This window comes from Octodon degus, unplaced genomic scaffold (genome assembly GCF_000260255.1).
Source record: "Octodon degus isolate 3935 unplaced genomic scaffold, OctDeg1.0 scaffold00092, whole genome shotgun sequence".
Classification (NCBI taxonomy): domain Eukaryota; kingdom Metazoa; phylum Chordata; class Mammalia; order Rodentia; family Octodontidae; genus Octodon; species Octodon degus.
In genome coordinates this window covers 1,514,363-1,526,117 of record NW_004524668.1, presented here as the reverse complement: position 1 = coordinate 1,526,117, position 11,755 = coordinate 1,514,363, and the positions used below count along the sequence as shown (strand labels likewise).

The window sequence follows — 11,755 nt, the reverse complement described above, 5'->3', positions numbered from 1 at the left end:
TTTTCTTTCTTTCTTTTTTTTTTTTAGCTCTAAGTACACACATTTTTCAGTCACCCCCTTGGGGTTGTGACGGGTGCATCCGGCACCCAGGGGTACCAGAATCCGATTTCCCAAGGGAAGCCGAGCTGGAGCTGTGCGGGGACACCACCGGGAGGCGCCGTGGCTCCAGCTCGGGCATCGGCCGGGGTCACCTGCACCGTGCGGCGGGCGGGGCCGGGCGCGACTGCGAGCAGCTTGGGAGGCGGCTGCATCTAGCCCAGAGTGCGTGCGGCAGGGCGGCAGGAGGCCGAGCGGGGCGCCGAGCAGGTAGGAGGCTCTCGGTGCGGAAGAGCCCAAGAGCTGGGTGGGCGTGCGGGGTCCGTAGTGTCGCCCCGACTCCGCGGGAGGAAGCGCCCGGCGTCTGCGCGCGGTGGGCGGGAGGCCGACCGTCCCCATCTTCCGGTCCTCGGACCTTGAGGAACACCTTAAGATACAGGGGTGCAACCTGAGCCCCGCCCACCACAGTCGGCCTGCTTTGGGAGGGAGCGCGAAGTCTGCAGCCCACAGACCTAAACTCCCCAAAGAAAAATGAAGGGATAGGGGCCGGGGAGATGGCTCAGTAGAATAAGCGCTTCCCTGGCGAGCGCAAGGGTTCCGCCAAAAAAAAAAAAAAAGAAAGAAAAGAAAAACCAAGAGGTATCTGGGCTTTTGAGCCACCCTGGACCGGCGCTTGACTGATGAAATGGGTATCTTGAAGGGTATCCCCTGTGGGAGGCCGTCCTGAGATTCAATGAGAAGAAAAGCCCCTTCACGGGGGTGGGGCAGCCCAATGCTCCAGCTCAGATCTGCACCTTCAAGTCGAGGGAACAGCTGTGGAGGTGCACACTGAATGCAATGAGAATTCCAGCCCTGGGAGGGAGGAGGAGACGGCTGTGTGAACAGCAAGCTGAATTAGCGGGACCCAGAGTCTGGGAGGAGGAATCCCGGACTCCTTGGAGGAGGTGGGATTTGTGCCCAGCTGGGAGAGGGTTGCAGTGTCAGTGCAGTAGCGTCAGTCTGTGAGCGCCCTGAAGTCTGGCCATCTGGGCCTTAGGCAAAGCCCCCTCGTTTTTCTGCGTTCTTTTATGTCTCCTGCTCCTGAAGTGATGCGATTTCTCAACAGACTGTCAGGTAGGGCTGTGTGTAGAAGGCACTCCCCAAATGCAAGCTATAGATTTCTGCTAGACAGTGGCTCCTGGTGCAGGAACTATGGCATTGGTTCACAGTGGTGTTCCCTGCAGCCCCAGGCACCTGGTTCCTGGAAAGACTAGCTCCGGGAGGTGGCAGTGCGTGGACCTGGGCCATGGCTAAGGCCTGAGGCCAGCTGGGCTTGATAGACTCTGATAGAACAGGCCTGGTCCCTGTGCGCATCTTGGTTTCGGTACCAGCAGCTGATTCCACTTGATGGTCACCACATGGCCTGGTCCCTCCTGCCTTGGCCCTGGAGGAGGCTGTGTTGTTCTTGAGCCCAAGTTAGGCACCTTTAGTTTTCTGATGATTTTTGAGCAGCCATGCTGGGGTTCCTGCCCCCTGGGGTGACTGGGAATCTGTGAGAAGCAAAGGTCTGAGGCAGGGGAGGGAGGATTATCTGCCAAAGACAGACCCTGGACCCGCCAGTGAGCCAAGTCCAGGGCCTTACAGCGCTTTCCCTAACTGCTCCGGTGCGTTTGACTGACATCTGTGCCTTCCTGGGGAGTCTCTGGGCACAGTGAGCAAGGATGCCTCGCCCCTCTGCACCCCACCAAGCAGAGCAGCTGGCACACAGTAGGAGCTCAGAGAAAGTTTGAGGATTGCAGGCGGCTCCACTGAGCACTGAGGCTGTTGGTCATAGACTCTAAAATCTTGGCTTTGAGAAAAAAGGGCCCCCCCCCAAGGACTTTGAGCTTCTTTTTTTATTGTCTCATTCTCAGCCAGCTCCCACCCGAGGGATGTGTCCCTTCTGACCCCTCACCAAAGTGTGACAAGGTGCAAGGGAGAGAGGCCTGGCCTCTCTGTTGCTACTTGGGGTTCCCGCCCGCAGAAGAGAGCAACATGCTTGAAGACCTCCCTCTACACCAGAGCCTAGAGTCAGGGAGTGTTAGAGCTAGTGGAGCCCCAAAATATAATAGAGGGCACTCCTCATCCCAAAGGTGAGGAAACTAGAATTCAAAGAGGCTGAGACATGCTCAGGGTCTGGTGGAGTTAGGAGACACCCTTGTATTCTAATTCCACATTCTTTTGTCACTAGGTGGGCTGGGAACATCCACGCAATAATGCTTCTTTATTTTCTAGCCACCCAATACAGTGGAATGAAAGAATAGAGGGAGAGATAGAAGGTAAAATGGATCTCAGATTAGCTAGTAAACTATTTAAAAAAAAAAAAAACAAAACAAAACTTCACCTCTTTTGAAAAGACAAAGAACCAGGATTATGTATGTTTCCTATTGAAAGGTTTATTTTTAATATTGAAGAGAAGGAGCCTCTCTGGCTGGTGCTGTGCCGTGCGCCATCGCCAGCCAGCTGTGCCTGCATCAGGATGTGCCCTGTGTGCGCCACCTCTGTGGCCAGCCCTGGAGCAAGGCATGCTGCCCCTGCGCAGCCTCCACGCCTGACATACTTGGCCTGATAGGATGCAGCCTTCCTCGTTTGCTGTGAAGTGAACCCCTGGTTCCAAGTATAGATTCCAGGTGGGCAGGGGGAGAGGGGAGGAGAAGGGAGCTGAGCAGAGTGGGGCTCCTGGGATTCCTGAGCCAGGCCACGTGTAGGCGAAGCTGAGGAGCAGGAGCAGGGCCCCGCAGCAGCTGGAGCCTCTCTGGTTCACACTCCCATGGGTGGTGGCCGCAGTTCAGCCTGAGCACTGAAAAGAAGGTGTGCCCGTGGCTGATAGAAAGGCCTGTTCTACAGCCAGCCCTGGCCCTCTGAGGGCCTCCTGCCCCGGCCAGGCATACCTGAGCGCCTGGGGCCCTCGGTGGGGCTGACACCCTGGTCTCTCTGACGTATGTGGGAGGTGGAGTCCGAAGCACAGGCAGCTTGGGACCCGTGTGTGCCCTGCAGGGCCAGCAGACCTTGCCCTGGGCAGCAGTGCAGCAGAGAGGAAGGGGACACACAGGGAGGACATTGCCTTGTGCCCTGCTCTCCCTGCGCTCTGGTTTAAGACAGACCAACATCTGTGAGCCTCAGTTTCCTGACTCATCACCCAGAGGTGGTAACATCCAGGCCTCCCTGCTATCTAATTCTTAGCTCTCCTCTGGAGACTCTCAAGTCCAGGGCCTGCGGAGCAGCTATCAGGGCAAATGGCTTCAAAGTTTTAAAATTCCTGTCACAATTAACCCTTTACTTTTCAGTTTCCCAGTCAGACCCGCACCAGGTCTGGAGGGAGCAGTTTCCACTGCCCGCAGGTCCTGCTTGGCAAACCCCTGGAGACTGGCAGCCCCCCTCTGGAGTGTCCGTCTGCCCCTCCACCTGGTGGTGTCTCCTTTGTCTGTTGTGTAGTCAAAGCATCTGTGTGGTGTGTCCCCCACCGCTGTGCCCCACCCCACCAGCACGCCCCCCCTGGAGGTCCCTAGGTACTTACCCTGCAGTTGACAGAGGCAAACAGTGATGGCACTTGTTACTGAGGGCTCCCTTTGTGCCCACACAGGGCTAAATGCTCTGCATGCCTCCATCTGCTGGCCACCCACGGTGTCCCTAGGAGGGACTTCTACCCCCTGGTCCTCTGCAGAGCTTGGAGAGATGCAGGAACTCGCTGATTGTCCCAGGCAGCCAGGGAGGCATTCAGATTCCCCTACTGAGGCAGGTTGTCTTGGTGGGACCCTTCCTCTTCCCCCGTAAAAAATAATTACAAGCATGTGTATGGTTATGCTCATCTGTTAAAACATTTTCTTCAACCTGAAAGTCCCCTTTTCCTAAGGATTTTAGAAGAAATTAAGATTTCTTTCTGTGTGGACTCTGAGCAGCACATCACCTACACCCAGCTGAGATGTGTGTCCTGGAGCCAGCAAGAGAGAGAGACAGCCCATACACCGCTGGGGGAGCCCTGAGCTCTTCGCTGGACTGTGAGCCAGTGGGGAGAAACAGCAGCCAGCATGAGTTCAAGGGCAGCCTGGCCTCGTGGCAAGACCCTGTGTCATAAAAGGCACAAAAAAGCCATGTGGTGGGGGTGGAAGAAGGGAGGAAGGAGCAAAGAACTAGGACAAGAGGGGCCAGGGAGATGGATCAGTAGAATAAGCGCTTCCCTGGCAAGCTCAAGGGCCTGAGTTCAATCCCCAGTTCCGCAAAAAAAAAAAAAAAAAAAAGAACTAGGACAAGAGGTCACACACCTGAAATCGTTAACAGCTTATGGCATTGATAGTTTGTCCTAGAAGAGGGAACTCAGTTGGTCTCTTCCTCCACTTCCTTCTCTTCTTCCTCCTCCTCCTCCTCCTCTTCCTCTTCCTCCTTCTCTTCCTCCTCCTTTTCCTCTGCCTCTTCCTCCTCCTCCTCCTCCTCCTCTTCCACCTCCTCTTCTCCCTCCATGTCTTGATGTTTTTCTTTTGCCAGGCAAGCGCAGTTTTAGCCCACTGAGCTATCTCTCTGGCCCCCCTTGATGTTTTTCTGAGAGCCAAGCCATTGACCCTCTTTCTCTGAAATTCTGGATGTCCCACCCCAAGCTTCTCTCCAGTTATAGCCCTTGAGGGTGACCCGTTTGCTCAGAGGATCATGGATCTTCTAGAAGCAGCTCCAAGTTCCCACCTCATCTCTAGCTATGATGCCATTGGTCATAATACTAACAACAACAATCATTACCAGTTTTCAGAGCTTTCTGTGTGCGGGACTATGTGTTAATGACTCGGCAGCAATTGCTCCTGAAAGCCTCCAGATCCCAGGGATATGTGCTGTGGCCTCCTCCAGTTTGCAGGTGTTTCTCTACAGTTGGCAGGTGTACTCCACAGGTGCAGAAACTGGGGCTTAGGAAGACTGAGCTACCCAGGCAGTGGGGCCAGGGTTTAGGTCTGAGTCTATCATCAGAGTGTGTCTTCCTGAGGCCAAGGACTGTGCCCAGTTTCCTAGTCCAGCTCACCAGCTCAGTACTTTGGGACATGGCTGTCTCTCAGGGGATTCAATCCAGGAACCCCCACAGGTAACAATGTCTGTAGATGCTCCAGGCCCTTATATAAAATGGTGTAGTACTTGCACAGCACTTCTGCATACCTCCTGCTGCTTTAAATCATCTCTAACTTGTTTATAATCCCTAAAACAGTGTGAATGCTGTGGAAATACTTGTTAGATTGTCTCACTTAGGGAATAATAATAAGAATGTGTGGAAGCAGATCCGGCGGGGGCCGCAGGTCTTTCCTCAGAATGTTGGTGGCGCTGCAGAATGAGACAAGTACTTGGTACCCCTGTGCCGCTGCCGCTGAGACCAGGTCCGGGTGGGGACACACGAACCCAACACGGTGCACTGAGGTGGGGTGACACTGTGTTGCTATCCTTTGCATGTGTAGTTAAAGGAGTTGGGCCCTGATTGGGAAGGACTTTTCCGCATTGAGGTTTGCTGTGGCCCCGACCGTGACCTGGTCCCAATCCTGGGGTAAGCATTGGAGGCCCCAGGGATTTCAGTGTTGAATTAGGTGCTGAGAGTTTTCAGTTCCAGGGGGAAAGGGGTAAGGTGAAGAGACCCCTGTTTTTGGAGTCCTGTGTCCACACCAAGGCTGCCGTAGGGGGCCGGACGACCGTCTTCTCATCCCCTTCCAGCTCGCGGCTTCCTGTGCTGGGAGGAGTGTAAAGCGAATGGAACAACTCCTCATCCTTTTCCCAAGTAACAGTGAAATCATGTGAGGAGGAGAGATCTGTGTGCAAGATCTAAGCGGCCCAGGCTCAAATCTTCCATCCAGCATCAGCTTCCCAGCGTAGTGGGTTGACAGGCGTGCACAGCTATACCCAGTTTCTCTCATAAGACCTCAAATTAAATGTTATAGTTTAATAAGTTAAGAATAATCAATTATAAATATTGTAAAAAAAAAAAAACATGTGCACATATTCAGTACACTTGCAGGTATTAGGGGTGTTCAAATATTTTCAATCCCTGATTGGTTTTATCCACATTGTAGAGCCTGCAGACACGAGCAGCTACTGCCTGAGCTCTGTTTGGAGTGAATGAACTGTTGAAAAACTGCAGCCTGGACCTCCCCTCCGGGGAGCTCACCTGCCAGTGCCTGCTGTGGGTCTCAGTTTAGTCGCTGTCCACCCACTTCATGCAGAGATGGGCAGTTTTAGCCCATGGAGAGCCTAGACTGCTGAAGGCCTTGCTGGAGAAAGGACTGGGTAATGCAGGACTCAGGCACTCCCTCCCTGACCCACGCTTGTCTACTCTCAGCCGCATCCCCGTGGGGAAGTGGAACGTGAGCTGTCCGCCCCCTACCAAGCATGCTTCTCTCAGGGAAGTTAAGAGTGAACCTTTGGGGGCTGGGGAGATGGCTCAGTGGAATAAGCGCTTCCCTTGCAAACACAAGGGCCTGAGTTCAATCCCAGGTTCCACAAAAAAAAAAAAAAGAGTGAACCTTTGCTGTCAAACTTGGCAAAGTGCCTGCCAAAGCAGGGTGCCCAAGGATGCTCACATGGCTGCCTACCTTAAATTCGTCCTAGTACCTCTTTCTTTTTTTTTCTTTTTTTGTCTGTAGTGTAAGCTTGGCTCAAGCTAAGGTTGATCCTCCTGTCTCAGCCTCCTGGGTGCTGGGAGTATAGGTGTGCCACCATGCCTGGCCCTACTCCCTCTTCGGCTGTTTCCCCACAGAATAATACAAGATGGGCAGCTAGGGCTGGCGAGATAGCTCAGCAGACTAAGCACCTGCTTTGGCAAGCACAGGGACCAGGGTTCAATACCCGGTGCCGCATGTCTTGCTGGCCCTGCCCCCGGGGTGTGCGGAGCCGGAGATCGAATCTGGGCATGGTGGCACACACCTGTATTCCTAGCACTGGGGAGGCTGAGAACAGGAGGATCATTATGAGTCTGAGTTGCCTATTGAGACCCTGTACCAAATATGTAAATAGAAAAGTTAAAAAAAAAAAAGATGGGCAGCTGGTGTTCTGAGGGGAAGCTGAACTCACCTGCCAAGATAGACACCTGAGAGATCTTATCTACTATAAGAGAAAGCCATCAAGCTATGCATGCCAGCTGAAGCAGAACTATTGCAGCAAGTAGATTCAGATTTTTAAATATAGCGTGATAAGGGCACTTAAGGAGCCGAAGAGGAAGTTCATGGAATCATGGAATGAAAAGTCATAGGTCTGTCCCTTTTTTAGCCGCCACCAATGCAGCAGGTGCTGAAATGAGGTTCAGTCTCTTTGTGACGCCCAGCCAGAAAGCGATTCAGAGCGCCTCTCCACCTTCCCAGGAGGGTCGTTTCTGCTTCTTTCTGGAGGGCCGGGATAGCAACACGTTCAGCTCGTGCCACCCACAAGCATGGTGAAGATCATCGAGATCAGCCAACTGGCAGAGTGGTCTGGGCTGCTGGGAAGATAGGTGTCATCTGGGTATAGCACGTGCAGTGGGCAGAGGTTGGTGGCCAGACCTTTCACGTGAGTATGCATCCTCGCAGGGTGGTTATCATGAGGCCACGCCAGACAAAGGCCCAAGAACAGAAGCTGCAACGTGAAGCCAAATCTCAGCCACTAGGAAAGGAAAAGGGGGGAAAAACCCAAGGAGACAGAGGAATGAAGTAGTCTTCTCTGCATCTTGCATTGAAAGCTGCTAAGAGGCTGGTGATATAGCTCAGCAGTCTAATGAGCCTGCTCAGGCAAGCTTAGGCAGGTGCAGGGGACCGCAGTTTGATCCCCAGTACCACATGCTGTGCCAGTTGGCAAGAATAAATAAATAAGCTGCTAAAATGAAAAGAAAAAGAAGTATTAATTCATTGAAAGGAAAGGTTTTGCTAATATTGTTTGGACAATTAAATGCCTACATCTTGTACTCTGAGTAACTAACTTAGAGATAACAATACACAATGTATTAACCATTGTGACCCTCTCATTAACTTGTTTTGAAATTTTATTTTTCTCTTTAAAATAAAAGAAAAATATAATATTTAAAATTAAAAAAACACAATAGATGGCACATGAGGATGGATTCTCTCAGGAATTAACTGAGTAGCCAGAGAGATGGTTCAGTAGAATAAGCACTTGCCTGGTAAGCACAAGGGTCTGAGTTCAATCCCCAGTTCCCCCAAAAAAAAAAAAAAAAAAGAATTAACTGAGTAATTAATATGATCAGGTTATAAATTATCCTCAAAAGATTCAGGCAGCTGGCCTTGGTGGTACACATCCATAATCCCAGCACTCTGGGGGCTGGTGAGATGGCTCAGTGGTCTAAAGCACCTACTTAGAACAAGCTTAGCAAAGCACAGGGACTGCGGTTCAATCCCCCAGCACCACATGCCAGCCAGCCTGCCCCCTGGTGGGCTGAGCTGGCCACACACACACACACACACACACACAAAATCCCAGCATTCTGGAGGCTGAGGCACAAGGATTGCTGTGAGTTTGAGCCCTGCCTGGGTTAGAAAGTGAGTTCAAGGCCAGCCTGAACTACAAAGTGAAACCCTGTTTCAAAAAGACAAATTAAGCTGGGTGTAAAGGCACACACCTGTGATCCCAGCACTAGAAGAGGCTGAGGCAGGTAGATTGTTGCAAATTCAAGCCCAGCCTGCGCTGTAGAGTAGGCTCAAGGCCAGCCTAAGCTGCATAGCAAGACCCTGTCTCTAAAAGACAAAGCAAAAGAAAGAAAAGAGAGTAAATATTTCAAAATTACAGAAAAGTGAACGAACCCGTTGAAAGGACTCTTAGAATAACCAACAATAGAAATGAGGGGGGATCACACAGAGATACCAAGGTGAAGATAAAAATGCAAAAGACAGAGGAAGAGCAGAGAAAAATAACAAACAACTTACACTGGAGCAAGAATCGGGCTGATGTAGTCTCACTGGCAACACCCCATGAAGGAAGTCAAGAAAGTAATATCACTCAGAACTGAAAGAAAAGAGCTCTTTCAATCCAGAACCTTAAAGTCAGCCAAACTGTCCTTTAAACATGAGATCATCATAAAAATACTCTTAGGTAAATAAAGCCTCAGAAGGCAGGACGCACAAAGAGCCACATTGAAAGTACTCTGGGAGGAAATCCTTAAATAATAAAAGAAAGGAATCTAGGAGACCCTGCAGAGCTGTGAGAAATCAGGGTGTGTAAGTCTGGCTTCTGTGGAAGAGACAGAAATGTACTGAACACTTCTGGAAGGAGAGTATCTTACATACCTCATTCTTTTAAACCATTGGAAAGTGTAGAACCCCCTAAATGTCCTCAGGTCCCTGACCAGGTTGGGGAGCTCTGACCATGGCCAAAATCAGGGAGGGGAATCACAAGACTGCCTGGAACAGTGGCCTTCAAGGACCTAGGGCTGTCCTGCAGGTCCAGGAGTGCAGAGCGGATGGCTGTTACTTCAGTGGTTGCCAGTGGTGTCTGGGGTCCTTTTGACTCAGTGATAATAGAAATCAAAAGCCAGGCCAAGAAGTATGAGTAATATGCAAGGTGTTTGTTTGTTTGTTTGTTTGTTTGTTGGTGTCTTGATGTTTTAGAGAGTTTCTTGCTATGTAGTGCAGTCTGGCTTTGAACTCACAATGGAGCCCAGGCAGGTCTCAAACTGAGCGATCCTCCTGTCTCAGCCTTCTGAGTGTTGCGAGTACTGGTATGCGCTGCCATACCCAGCAGGCAACTTTGCTTTTCATTGAGATGGAAGAGAAAGTGAGTCAGGAACTCGGGCTTGAGGAGTGGCACGGAATGAGGTGCAACGGGGACAGAGATCAACTCTGCAAAGTAATGAGGGAACGGGGCCAGCATTCATGGGTTGCTGAGGTGGCCTGGTAGATCACTTTCTCAGTCCGGGCCCTGTGGGGTGGCTGGGGAGATGGTCCCTGTGAGATGATGGCTCCTGCTTAGTTAGGGAGGTGACCTCAAGTTGGGGTGGTCCATCAGCAGTGGCTTTGCTGGAATCATAAGTGACTGCAATTTTAGGACAATGACTGGAGGCTTCTAGATGCCGCACCGGAGGGTCTAGAAGAGAACATTGTAAAAAGTAGTCATTGAAAGTCCTAGAAAATCTTGAAAATACCTTACTCTTCTCTTGATGTCTTTGGTCTTGCAGGCGGGTGAGCTAGGTTGGGCACATTGGAGGTTAATAAACCAGTTTTGAGACCAACACTCCAGTCATTTATAAGCCTCCATGCAGAGGGAGCAGGAATCCAGCCCACCAGGAACACGTCATTCCAAGGGAGATAGGTACAAAAAGAAGGCAGAGTGGCCAGGCTTTGTTCTGTGAACGCAGGGCCAACTAGGGGGGTCCTCACATGGGGTCGGTGTCCTAAGGGCTTGGCTGCTCCAGGTGTCCAATGCTGGTCACTCACATGGCTTCCCGTGATGCGGCCATCACTTAGGAGCTCAGCTGAGGCTGTCAGCTAAATCGTCCACCCACGGGCCCCTGCCACAGGGCTGGGCACTCTCTCAGTCTGGCAGATGGTTCCTACAGGAACAGTCCCCAGGGTAAGGCTTCCGAGGGACAGAAAGCAGAGGCAGCCCCTTGGGGACAGTTCCCAGTACTGCCAGTGCAACCTGTGACATGTGCCAGTGGTCTGCGCAAGCACAGGACCCTCCTGGAGCTCGTGGGTGGGGTGGCCGGCAGGTTCCACTGCAGATGGGCATGTGGGGTGGGAGCCGTCTTTGGCCATGACTGTTTCCACAGCTGGGAACCACTGGTGTGCCGGGAGACAGGAAGCCGCTTGTTCTGAGGTTGGCAGGAGGCTTTGAGCGGGGGTGGGAGGCAAAGGCAGCTGACTCAGGTGCCCGCTCTGCTTGGGCTCTGGCTCGCCGCTGGGGCTGACTGTGTGTTGCCCAAAGCCTGGTCCTCCAAAGCCTCACCCCTGCCTCACAGAGCGGCTAAGTAATTGGCCATTGCCATTAATGGTGATTATCTCTGCTGGTCACAGCAAGGGATGGGCCAGGAGCCAATTCAGTTGACAATGGGGGAAGCAGCCTTGGAGAGACCATGAGGCCAGAAATGGACCCTGAGTCCATCCCAGAGCCCCTCCTCTGTCTGCTCCACCCCTACCAGTGCATGGGGGACAAGGGGTGGAAGGACATTCTGGGGAAGGGGGCAGTGCCTTTGGGGAAAGTGCAGTGGTCCCCAGGGCCCAGGAGGAGAGTGTAGGCATCAAGATGGCAAGAGACGGGCAAGGGCCTCATTGGAACAGCCTCCATTCTGTCCCTCCATGGGAGGGTTTTTTTGTTTTTTTTTTTTTTTGCCCGCTCAGGATGCCTTAAGGGCAGGTCTGGTAAGGCCTGAGGATCTGGGAATCAAACCACAAAATCCTGAGCCTGACTGCTTTGCTTAAGCAGGCACTTAAACAACTGAGCTAATGGGCAGACCCCCACTCAGCTAGACTGCACCTCTCCCCCACTGTGTCACCCCACAGGTCACCACACTGTGAAAAGTTGCTGCTGGGCTGGGGAGATGGCTCAGTGGAATAAGTACTTCCCTGGCAAGTGCAAGGGCCCGAGTTCAATCCCCGGTTCTGTAAAAAAAAAAGAAAAATAGAAAAGTTGCTGCTAACCAGGTGCTGCTTTATGTGTCCACAGCCTTCTAGGCAGGGCTGGGCCTGGAGCAGGGGCCTCCTGACGCCTGACCCTGAGCTTACTCTGGACTTAGCCAGCTCCTCCCCCTCCTCCTTCTCCTCCT

General features: G+C 52.1%; 1 protein-coding gene across 1 annotated transcript in view; it reads left to right on the top strand.

Annotated features, from left to right (window-relative positions):
- Window positions 1-268: 268 nt before the first annotated feature.
- Window positions 269-11,755, top strand: part of Ncmap (non-compact myelin associated protein) — a 43,244-nt gene continuing 31,757 nt past the window's right edge. The window contains exon 1 of the mRNA XM_004637595.2: window positions 269-306. The gene's annotated coding sequence lies outside the window, so the exon portion shown is untranslated. The remainder of the gene's footprint in view (window positions 307-11,755) is intronic.